Source organism: Microcaecilia unicolor, chromosome 3, assembly GCF_901765095.1.
Source record: "Microcaecilia unicolor chromosome 3, aMicUni1.1, whole genome shotgun sequence".
NCBI classification, from domain to species: domain Eukaryota; kingdom Metazoa; phylum Chordata; class Amphibia; order Gymnophiona; family Siphonopidae; genus Microcaecilia; species Microcaecilia unicolor.
The window spans coordinates 447,908,327-447,919,787 of record NC_044033.1 but is presented as its reverse complement, the minus strand read 5'-3'; positions in this window follow the sequence as shown (position 1 = coordinate 447,919,787).

Sequence of the window (11,461 nt, the reverse complement as noted above, 5' to 3'; positions counted from 1 at the left end):
TTTCAAACAGCATTATCGGGCTCTTGTGCTACATTGTCTGATGAGCTTTATGGATGACCAGACTGCCAAGGATAAACATGCTGTTGAACTGGCTCGTAATCTATCACTGTTGGATTCCCTACATATGCAGAACAAAGCCTGGAATCATGTTACACAGGCAACCATTGTGAACTGCTACAAGCGGGCAGGCTTTTTTAGGGATGTGGAGAGGGACAAATCAGATGCAGCTGTTGCAAACGCGTCAGATGAACAGGCTATTGACATCCCAGCCGGTGTTACTGAAGAGGAGTTTCATCACTATGTAGCTGTTGATTACGATCTACAAACAGCTGACGACAGCACTAATGTCGAGATATGCGCCTACTCGCAGACAATGGCTGATGATGAAACAGATGATGAAATGAGCAGCGAGGCACATGCTGACAAAATTAAACATCCTCCTGTCACTTTTGCAAGAGCGCTGGAGAGTCTCAACACCGTACGGGCCTATCTGGAGGCCACTGGATGTCAGTGCTATGACAGTTTTTACCGTCTGGCAGACGTAGTCTATGGAACTCACAGACACAAGAGTGTACAGAGGACTATGACTGATTACTTCAAGTAAGCCTAATGTCAGTTAACGGAGACTGTATAACATCATTTAATGGAGACTGTATACTGTACGCATAATAAACAGTACTGTACATATGTTTATCAGATGTCAAGCTTCTTTGGGTCACAACGGTTAAGTGCATGCTCCAGTTAACTGCATGTATTTCTTTGGTCCCAGACCCTTGCACTTAAGCGGATTACACTGTATAATTCATATATACAGTATATATGAATATATATATTCGATAAGACAACCAGAATTGCATACAATACTCAAGGTGAGGTTGTACCCTGGAATGATACAGAGGCTTTACAATATTCTTTGCCCAGTTTCTATCCCTTTCCTAATACTTCCTAGCATTCTGTTTGCTTTTTTGGCCACACACCGCACACTGAGCAGAAGATTTCATCAAGTGCGTGCTGATTCCAAAACCACCGTAGGACGCCTGAGCGTGATCCGTGGTAGTACTTTTTAATCTGTGGTAAGCATGTGTTAGTGCTTACCGTAGCTTAGTAAAAGAACCCCTATAGGTGTAGGAATAGGTTTAATAAACCTTTAAGGGGAGCTGTTTGAACTAGCAATACATTCCACAGAATGTACAGACTTAGATGATTATACTTTCAATGCAAACTTTTAGAATATTCTATTTATTATCCAGGGGTCATTCTCTGTGATTTTCAGAGTACAGCTGTTTATGGTTTGAGGTCTGGCAAGAGCAGAAACTTATACACAGCTGGTATTTGTATGTTTGGGGACTGTTGAAAAGAATAACCTGTTCCATTTATGAAGATTATACTTGTGAATGGGCCCTTTCAGCATAGAGGATTATGTGTATGTGCACAAAACATAATAACAGTAATTGTTAAGGCTGCATTTGGGGTATGTTATGTTATATCAAGTCTTCTATTCAGTCACTACCTTCATAGCTCAGGGCGGATTACATCAATAAGAAACTGGACCATCAAATCCAGGAATTATGTTAAAATAAGATCAAGAAAACAACCAGGCTATAATGCACTGAAAATGAAACACATAATGATGATTATTAATTAGAAACCAAGCTTGAAAGACCAAATTTATGAAAGAGTAGAGCCTTCAAGTTTTACCTAAAACTCGAGCAATGTCTGCAGGCCCTAAGAGAGTATTACTAGAGATTTGCTTTTCCTATTTTTTGATTTATCCTTTTTTTGTGTGTGTCTTTGCCCCTCATATAATGGACTTTAATTTCTGGAATTTTGCTAATGTTAAAAAATATTTCTTGCTGTGTACATTTCCTCTTAGTGTTTTATACTAGTTTCTGTCAAAGTGCTAATATTTCCTGTCAAGTATGGTGTAAATACTTGTGTAATTTATGTTAATAGATATAAAAACAAAAATAAACTAAAAAGAAATTACTAGGAAAACATTTGTACAAAATGAATAGATGCTTCAAATTGTGTGTATTTAGGAAATGAACACTTGTCCTACATTATCTTGTAGGATAGTAGCTAATAGAACTATCTGAAGGAGGGGGTCAGGGAATTATCCACGGATTCTATATATGGAGCCCAATATTGCACGCCTAAAATGGGGCACGTGGCCAAGATACATGCATAACTTAATTGATTAATGAGCCCTTAACTAGCACTAACAACCAATTATTGCAGTGAACTGGCATCAATTATGAATTGTGTGTGCAACTTTTGGCCGTGAGCTATTCTATAACAACTGACACCTAATTCTCCTAGTGCATATCTGAAAAGGGGGCATGGCCAGGGGGCATGTCAGTGATGTTCCAAAAAGTTATGCACACAATTACTGAATATCATCTAAGCGCACCTACGTTGGGTGCTGCCATGTATACCAGGTTTCAGCAGACGTAAGTCCAGTTCCCAAAAGCTAGCTGTGCTAAATGCTATTCTATATAAGGCACACACCGTTTATAGAATAGCGCTTAGGGCCTGACTCTATATAAGGTGCCTAAACAATCTACACGGTAAACATTTCTAAGTGTATTCTATAAGTGGCACCTAGATTTAGACACAGTATGCCTAAAACTACATGCCTCTCTTTACACCAATGAAAATGTTGCTTAAATCCCTGCATGTAGATTTACACGTACAATTCTATAACTATGTGTGTAAATTTCAGAATGCTCTTGAAATGTTCATTTCCCCACCCATAGCCACATCCCTTTTGAACTGGATGCATTAGAATTTAGGCACAGTATATTTCTGAATATGCTTAGTGAGTTGTAAGCATAAATTTGAATTATTGCCAATTATTGCTCATTATTGTTTGTTAAGTGCTGTTATCAATGCTGATTAGCTTTTTACGCCAATTAAGTTACGTATGTTGTTATGGAATACGTTTAGATTTTGGCACGTAACTCTAGGCACGCTATGTAGAATCCAGCGGTTAGTGCTGATTTGTTTTGGCGCCCAAGATTCTGAGCTGTTTATAGAATTCCCCCCATATTGCTTATGGTGCCTGCCAGTTTGAAGAACACAGTTTGTGTTCATCAAACTGGCAATGGTAACTGTGTGGCACTAGAACAACCAAAAGAAGGTACAGGAACCCCTATGCACAAAACAACCAAATCTAGAAGTAGGGGTGGGCCAAGAAGACTCTTACAGCCAAATCCAGAAGTAGGGGTGGACCAAGAAGACTCTTTATTGGGTTTTATTCGGCTGCAATAATCTTCTTGGCCCACCCCTACTTCTGGATTTGGGTGGTTTAACTGTGTGGCACTTCCATATTGAGATAGCTCTGTAAAAGAGAAAGTGGTGTTGAATCCATGCTGAGAGTACACAGAGAATGTGAGAGTACATGAAAGGAATGCCATTCTTTGATTCCAGTGAACCTTTTTGACTCATTTGTAACAATGAAGTGTTTGTGAAATATTTGCAGCATGAAGTGAACTTTATAGTTTAGCTTAGAATCATGCAAAACCAGTACAGTTTGGCATTCTTACCTTTAAAGTGCTGATACCTGTAGAGTCCCAAGTGCAATGATTTTGAGAACCATGGTAGTGAAAATATTTTAAAGAAGAGGAAACAATAGTCATCTTTGACAGCTATGCTTTCATTTATTTTTTTATTGCCGATGATGGCATAGATGCTTATGTAACTGGAAAACTATTTTCTCAAAATAGCAATCAGTATTATATCCTGCTGGGGTAGGAGTAGTGCCACAAGATAATACTTCTGTGAATTCTGTTCCAGACATGGGGGTTCTGGAAGGTAATATAGAATCTGTTATGCATCTCTATTGACTTAGGCCAAATAACCTAGTTTGGATCATATTTCATAGTTTTCCTCTTTTGCACTGTTACATAGTAACATAATAACACAGTACATGACAAAAGAAAATAATTGATCCATCCAGTCTACCTAGTGATTCCTGTCCACACTGCTAAAGATATATTCTAATTATTAGCCATAAAGTATGATTGCTTGTAGGACAGCATTCCTTATTCAAGTGTGTTTTTGCCATTTCCCCCCTTTATATTCTACCTCCAGTAGCACAATCCCTTATTTAGTATACCCCTAGTACTCCTCCCTTCCCCATGTCTATCCACAAACTTTATACTAGCTAATAATAGTAGTATGGTATTGTAACCCAAAGGGTTAAATGAACTTACTTGGGGTCGCTGGTTGAAAGGAGATCGTCAGCGTGCAGGAGCGCTGACCGGGAATCGCGCGGGAGCCCGGGTTGTTCTTGGGCTTGGGGCTTCTGGTGGGTTCGGGCGGCGGCATCTGAAACGGCGATTTTGTACAGGGGAGGCAAGGCAGGAGGTCTCAGGCCGTCGGGGTGAGCTGCAGCGCTGGGAACGCGCGGAAGAGACGCTGGATGCTGTGGAGGGGCGGAACAAAGGAGCAGAAGGGTAGGTCTGGGCGCTGATTGGCCCTGCGTCGGTGTCTGACGTCGCGTTATGACGTCAGACGTACACATCCGACGCAGGGCCCAGGAGATCATTAATTTTAAAGGGAACCGGCTCTATTGAGCGGGAGAGCCGGTTCTGAAGATAAAAGAAGTCGGGAGTGGGACCGGAGATGGCGGGGAGAGTGCTCCGGTGCACTCTCCCAACGTTTTTATTTTATTGTTGTGGCGGTTCCCGGCGGAGAAAGTGCTGCACGTGCTGGACAGAAGAAGAGAGCGCGTGGGGAGTAGGAACATCTGACGACACGAGCCAGCTGTTGCCTCGAGAATGGAGCGGCTAGAGGCTCGTGCTGGGATTAAAAAGGAGCTTTTCTAGGCTTCAGGAATACTCAGGTATTAAAATTTATATTGTTTAAAGATGCTTTTAATATGTAAAAGTTTAAGATTTGTGAAAACTAATTTTAACATGCTGTGATCATGTGCTAGGGGAGTGTGGAATGTTAAGCTCGTGTTGGAAGCTCGAGCTTGTGAGGGGTTCTAAAACCTGACGGTTTGTCAGTTGGGAGGTGAGTGCTGAGCAGGACAGAGCTGTGTTTAGGAGCTGTGCTCAGCTGAGAGAGAACTTTGGGTTAAAACAAAGTAAAAGTGTTTAAAGATGTGTTTTATATGAGTGTGCTGTGAGAGGTTAAAAGTAGTTCATTTAATTTGAAAGCCCGCCGCGTTTCAAAGGGCTTTAGGGAAAAGATTGATGGCTGACTGTGAGTTGGTGTTGTAAGTGAATTAAATTCATCAATCTTGATCCCAGATTAATGTGTTCTGGGCTCTCTGAGAAAGGGGTCCTGAGCTAGTGGTAGCTGGATAGCACTTTAGAACTCTATAGAACATAAATGGTTTAGAAAGAGTTAAAAAGTGAAAAGCTAACCTGAAAGTTTAAGTTTTAATTGATCATAGAGAAAAAGGGGTTTTCTAAATTTTAATTCTGTAATTTTAAAAAATTACTTAGCACACTCTGATTTTATTAAATTCTGATGGGGAGGTGAAAATAGGGTAAGGATTAATAATTATATTTTTTTTTGGGGGGGGGGGGGGAAAGCTAGATAGGAAATGTGTGCAGTAGGCACCTGGATTGTGTGGCTCAGTTACGTTTTAGGGTTATTGCTTTATTAAAGATTAGAGTAGTAGGTGCCTCCATTCCTGGTTCCTGTACCCTGGCCAGGGTTCAACTCTGCAGCAAGTTTATGGTACCCAACGATTGGCAGAATCAGAAGATACGAAACCAGCTGAATAGACGTAAATGAAAGTATCCTTTTGAACTTTTATGGAATAAAGAGAAAAAGAGTATACTTACCTTGAATGCTCGGGAGAACGAACCTGGAAAAAAGAAAGCAAAGAATCAATTCTATATAAGGGACTCACAATAGAACATAATCTTTTGCGTGCACGTTTAAACTTTAGATTTAGGAAATTGAACTGTTACTTATCTGACGTAAAGTTGCTCTGAAGTTGAGTCTTGTAGTGAATAGAGTGACCTATGGGAATAAAGAAATGTAGGGTCAATGCTATTGCAAGTTGAAATCTGTTGTGTTTATTAAAGTTCATGTTAGAATAAAGTAAACCTTTTCAAATCCATTTTAATTTCAAAGTTTTTTTGTGTGCCCTTCTTCTTTCCTGGGTGAATTTCTCGGTTAAGACTACATCCTTTTTGAACCCAGGAGTGGGGGAGGGGCCACAGTATGCTAAGACCAAATGGCTTTTTTAAATGGTACTCTGCTATTGCCAACCTGCTACATCAGTCTGGTTGACTCATAGTTTGTAGTCTGCCCAACAGATGCTACTATATGAGTGCCTATATTTCCACTAAAATTTCTTGTTATGACTGTTTTTGCAGTCTTCTGGACAAACTCACCTGCATGGCTCTTGCAAGCATCATGTTATTTGAATTTCCTAATTCACTGGGGGGCCCAATGCCTGCCAATTCCGAGTTACCACCCAGCTACAGCATGGCCCTTGTGGTAATTTCATTTTTGGCATGCGTCTGCTATGTTTGTCCGAAAATGATTTTTATTTTTTGGCGTGCATCAGCTATGCTCGTCAAGTGGCATTTGATGAGTGTAGGTCATTACCACCTGGTTACCATGTGAGACCTTACTGCTAAGTCAATGGCTGGCGGTAAGGTCTCAGACCCAAAATGGATGCGCAACAATTTTGATTTTGCCGCACATCCATTTTCAGCAAAAATAAAAAAGGCCTTTTTCACAGGTGCGCTAAAAAATGGATCTGTGAATGCCCAATATCCGCAGGCCATCTTTCAGTGCACCTTAGTAAAAGGACCCCTGGATAAACTACCAGCTAACTTGATTTCCTGATAAGTTGTACTTTCAATAAATATTACTGCATTGATCAGTGTAGCTAAGGGATTAGTGCCTTAGCTACATTAGTGGAGGAGTGGCCTACTGGTTAGGGTGGTGGACTTTGGTCCTGGGGAACTGAGGAACTGAGTTCGATTCCCACTTCAGGCACAGGCAGCTCCTTGTGACTCTGGGCAAGTCACTTAACCCTTCATTGCCCCAGGTACAAATAAGTACTTGTATACAATATGTAAGCCGCATTGAGCCTGCCATGAGTGGGAAAGCATGGGGTACAAATGTAACAAAAAACTTCTTGAGTAGTCAATTCTTGAATGGCCAAAGAACATCAAGGCATCCACTTTGGGAGCTGTGAGTTAAATCTCATTTCTGAGTCATACAGTGAAGCCTGTAGAGGACTCTAAAATAGCCCTAGTCACTAACCAACCAAAAGCTACACAGGAAGGAGAATAAGGAATAGGGATCAGATATTGAGCAGTAATAGCTTGGGCAATGAGGCATTTGCGAGATCTGCACATAGGGTCATGGCTCTAGTCTTGGGTAAATGTCACTGTGGTTTATAATGTGGCTGGATAATTATCTGCTGAGTAAGAACCAGAGCAAGAATTCTAATTATGTGATGGGAAATTTTGATGAAACTGCACTTGGGCTTTGAGACCGTCTGGAAAGTCATCTGTCTAGCAAGAGAGGTCAGCAGAGAGCAAAAGGGAGCAGTGTGATGTACAAAAGCCTGAAGATGACCCTGCACAGAAAGCCCAATGCCTTCCACCAGCTGCATGTCCTCATTTAACACCAGAACCCAGGACTGCACTGATTAGTGAAGCATCACCACTAAAGACTGTACCTCACTGCATAATAAGCTAGGTAACAAGGAAACACATTTCATATCTCTCTACAATCTAGACGCAGTTCTAAGATTCAATAAAGAAGACAATGAGAATGGATGTCCCACCTCTCACGTTCAATCTAGCCAACTGTGAGTGCCCCAGGGACAGAAACATACCTACTGTGACTTCCCTTACTCCATTTGGAACACCTTTTTGTAACTTGAATGTGGCAAGTACCAGGTCTAAGTGTAGACATCCTTCTTTTTGGACATGGATGTCCCTTTCTCGTCTATAATTGGACTTAGATGTCCATATTCAGCCCCTCCATAGTCCTGCCCAAAACATGCCCAGACCATGCGCCCTTGCCTTATAGATGTACTACAGTTTTAGACATTCATATCTTGGCTTTATACAATTGGGATTCGGACATCCATGCAATATGAATGTCTAAATGTTGGTTTTCAGACATTCAAAACATGAATAGAGTTTGAAAGATTATTGCAGCCTTGAAAGAGAGCCTAGGAGAAAGCTTAGACTGGGGAAGGAAAGCTGCATTTTGGGAATTAGAGATTCCAGGAAAGCAGACTAGGTAGTGATAAAGCCTAAGAATGGATTAATTTATGTATAGTAACCTAGTAAGTGATGGCAGGTAAAGGCCATCCAGTCTGCCCAACAGTCACATTCATTAACAATTCTAGATTAAATCAACAATGAACGTGAACGTGATACTATATATTTGATCATGGTCTTTCTTTGTTATTTCTGGGACATAGACTGTAGAAGTCCACCTGGCTCTGTCCTTATGTTCCAACTACTGGAGTTGCCGTCTAATCCTATCCAAATCCATCTTGTCATTTGCGGGACACAGACCGTAAAAGTCTGCCCAGCATTGTCCTCATATTCCAAATTACTGGAGTTTCTGTTGAAGCTCTCTCCAGCCCATCCTAAACTGGATTGCTATATGCGGCATGCAGACCGTACAAGCCAGCCCAGCACCGGCCTTAGTTGATACAGCCAGAGTTACCATCTAAGCACCACTTGATATGCAAACACATATGCAACCCTTTAAGTTTTGGTTTTTTATACCATTCATTTTCTAATTAGAGATCCTCTTTGTTCATCCCATGCCATTTTGAATTCCGTCACAGTTTTTTTCTCCACCACCTCCCTTGGGAGGGCATTCCAGTCATCAACCATCCTCTCCATGAAAAATAATTTTCTGACATTACTCTTAAGTCTACCACCCCCCAACCTCAATTCATGTCCTCTAGTTTTACCATTTTCCCTTTTCTGGAAAATATCTGATTCTATATTAATACCTTTCAAGTATTTAAACATCTGTATTATATTTCCCCTGTCCCTCCTCTCCTCAAGGGTATATATATTCAGCTCTTCCAGTCTCTTCTCATAAGTCCTTTGGCGCAATCCCCATATAATTTTTCTTGCTTTCCTCTGGACTGCTTCAAGTATTCATACATCCTTAGCAAGAAATGGCCTCCAAATGTTACAAATCTTGGTATCATCTGCAAAAAGGCAAACCTTACTTTCTAATCCTTCTAACTCTTTGGCAATGTTGCTCACAAATATATTGATCAGAATCAGCCCCAGCACCAATCCTTGAGGCACTCCACTACTCACTTTTCCTTCCTCCAAGTGAATTCCATTAACCACTACCTTCTGGCATCTGTCTTTCAACCAGTTCCTAATACAGTTCATCACTTTGTGTCCTAACTTCAGCCTGTGAAGTCTATTCAAGAGCCTCCTATGAGGAACTGTGTCAAAGGCTTTGCTGAAATCTAAGTAGACTACGTCTCTAGTCACCCAGTCAAAGAATTCAATCAGATTCATTTGGCATGATTTTTAACCATGTTGTCTAAGATCTTGCTCTTCTCCAATCCCATGAAACCTCCCCTGTCCCCGACCGTATTATCGAAACGAAAGATGGACGCCCATCTTGTTTTGATAATACGGGTTTCCCCGCCCCTTCTATGGGACGTCCTGCGAGGACGCCCTCAGGAAAACTTGGGCACTCCGTTCGATTATGCCTTGTCACATTTTCTATTAATCTAAGTTTGATTCGCTAAATGGAATATGGGCAGCCCTAATAAAGTTGGATCAGTCAATTTCTAATAAATTAGACTTCTTGGCAACTCTGTTTCAACCATGTCAAGATTCTTTAAAAATTGGGCAACAGAAATTTACTGAGATGGAAAAACATTTAGATACTGTGAAACTTGACTCAAAAAATTTGTCTGATCACCAAGCAGTGTTAACTGAAGATAATCTTGCAATCCATTGTAAGATGGAAAGTCTGGAAAATTCTATACATCAGAAAACATTGAGATTGCTCAATTACACCATTACTAACTCTTAAACATAATTTTTTTTTTATTTTAAAAATTTCTGAGTATCATGTCCACCAGTATCCAAAGCTGGCTATTTACCATCTGTAACTAGGCATCCTACAAATCAAAATATTGCTCCTGGGATGGATGTTTCATTTGATGAGTTAAACATTACTCAGATAGTAATGGGAGATGACCAAGAATCCATACCAGCAATTTTAATCATGAACTTTGTTCTCGAACCAGATAGAGACTGGGTCTTGAGATTACATATCAAGATATTGCTCCTGGGATGGATGTTTCATTTGATGCGTTAAACATTACTCAGATGGTAATGGGAGATGACCAAGAATCCATACCAGCAATTTTAATCATAGACTTTGTTCTTGAACTAGACAGAGACTGGTTCTTGAGATTATTTGTTTCTAATAGAGATGTAAGATTTTTTAATCATGTGATTCAAGTCTTTCCAGATGTTGCTTGTGCAACCAAAAATGATGGAAACTGTTCTCGAGATCTCAGGTTCCACAGTTGGGTTGGCTATTTTGGTTGAATTTTCTATGTAAATGTGTTATCAAACTTGACTCCTCCAGATATATTTTCTATGAACCAGTTCACCTATGTGCCTTTTTGTCTACTAAGAGAAGTAGTCCTTTGAGATCCTCTGTTTCTTCTATAGTTACATCTACACCCTGATAGGAAATAGAACCTGCTCTTTATTATAGGTGCTTGCTTGTTAAATTTTATATTTAGTGATATTATGCCTTAGAATCCTCCATTCAATTGTGGACTGCTATGGATGAATCTAAATTGAAAATTTCAGCTGAGAACTTTACATATTAGTTATCCTTTTGGGCTACCATATTTCCTGTTTCATTCTGTTTTCTGTACCAAGTTTTGTTTCCTTGGTTTGTATAATGGAGAATAAATTAAAAAAGAAAACTTCAAAGGAAGATGCTAAAAAATGAAAAAAGCCCAAAACAAATACAATCTATCACAAAATATATCTATAATATAAATGACATACCAAATACTGCAATACATAGATAGATGTAATGGAAGGAGAAAAATACCTCAGTGAAAAAAATGCTTACCTCAATAAAGAACAACACAGAGAAAAGCTTTTTTAATCATTAACCAAAAAACTCCTAAACCAAAGTGCTTAAATGAAAAAAAAAATAATAAAACAACTTAAAGATGATCACCTTGCATTATAGATTACATGGGTGTTAAGTGCTATACTTTATTAAGTTTTTGCTATCTTTTAGAAGGATTTTTTTTTGCTGATTAAAACAGCTTTCTTATGTGTTGTTCTTTATTGAAGTAAGCATTTTACCACTGAGGGATCCTTTTACTAAGCTGCGGTAAAAGGGGGCCTGTGCTAGCATCAGCATGTGTTTTTGATGCGCAATGAGGCCCCCTTTTACTGCATCGGGTAAAAGGCTGTCCATTTTGGGAAAAAAGAAATGG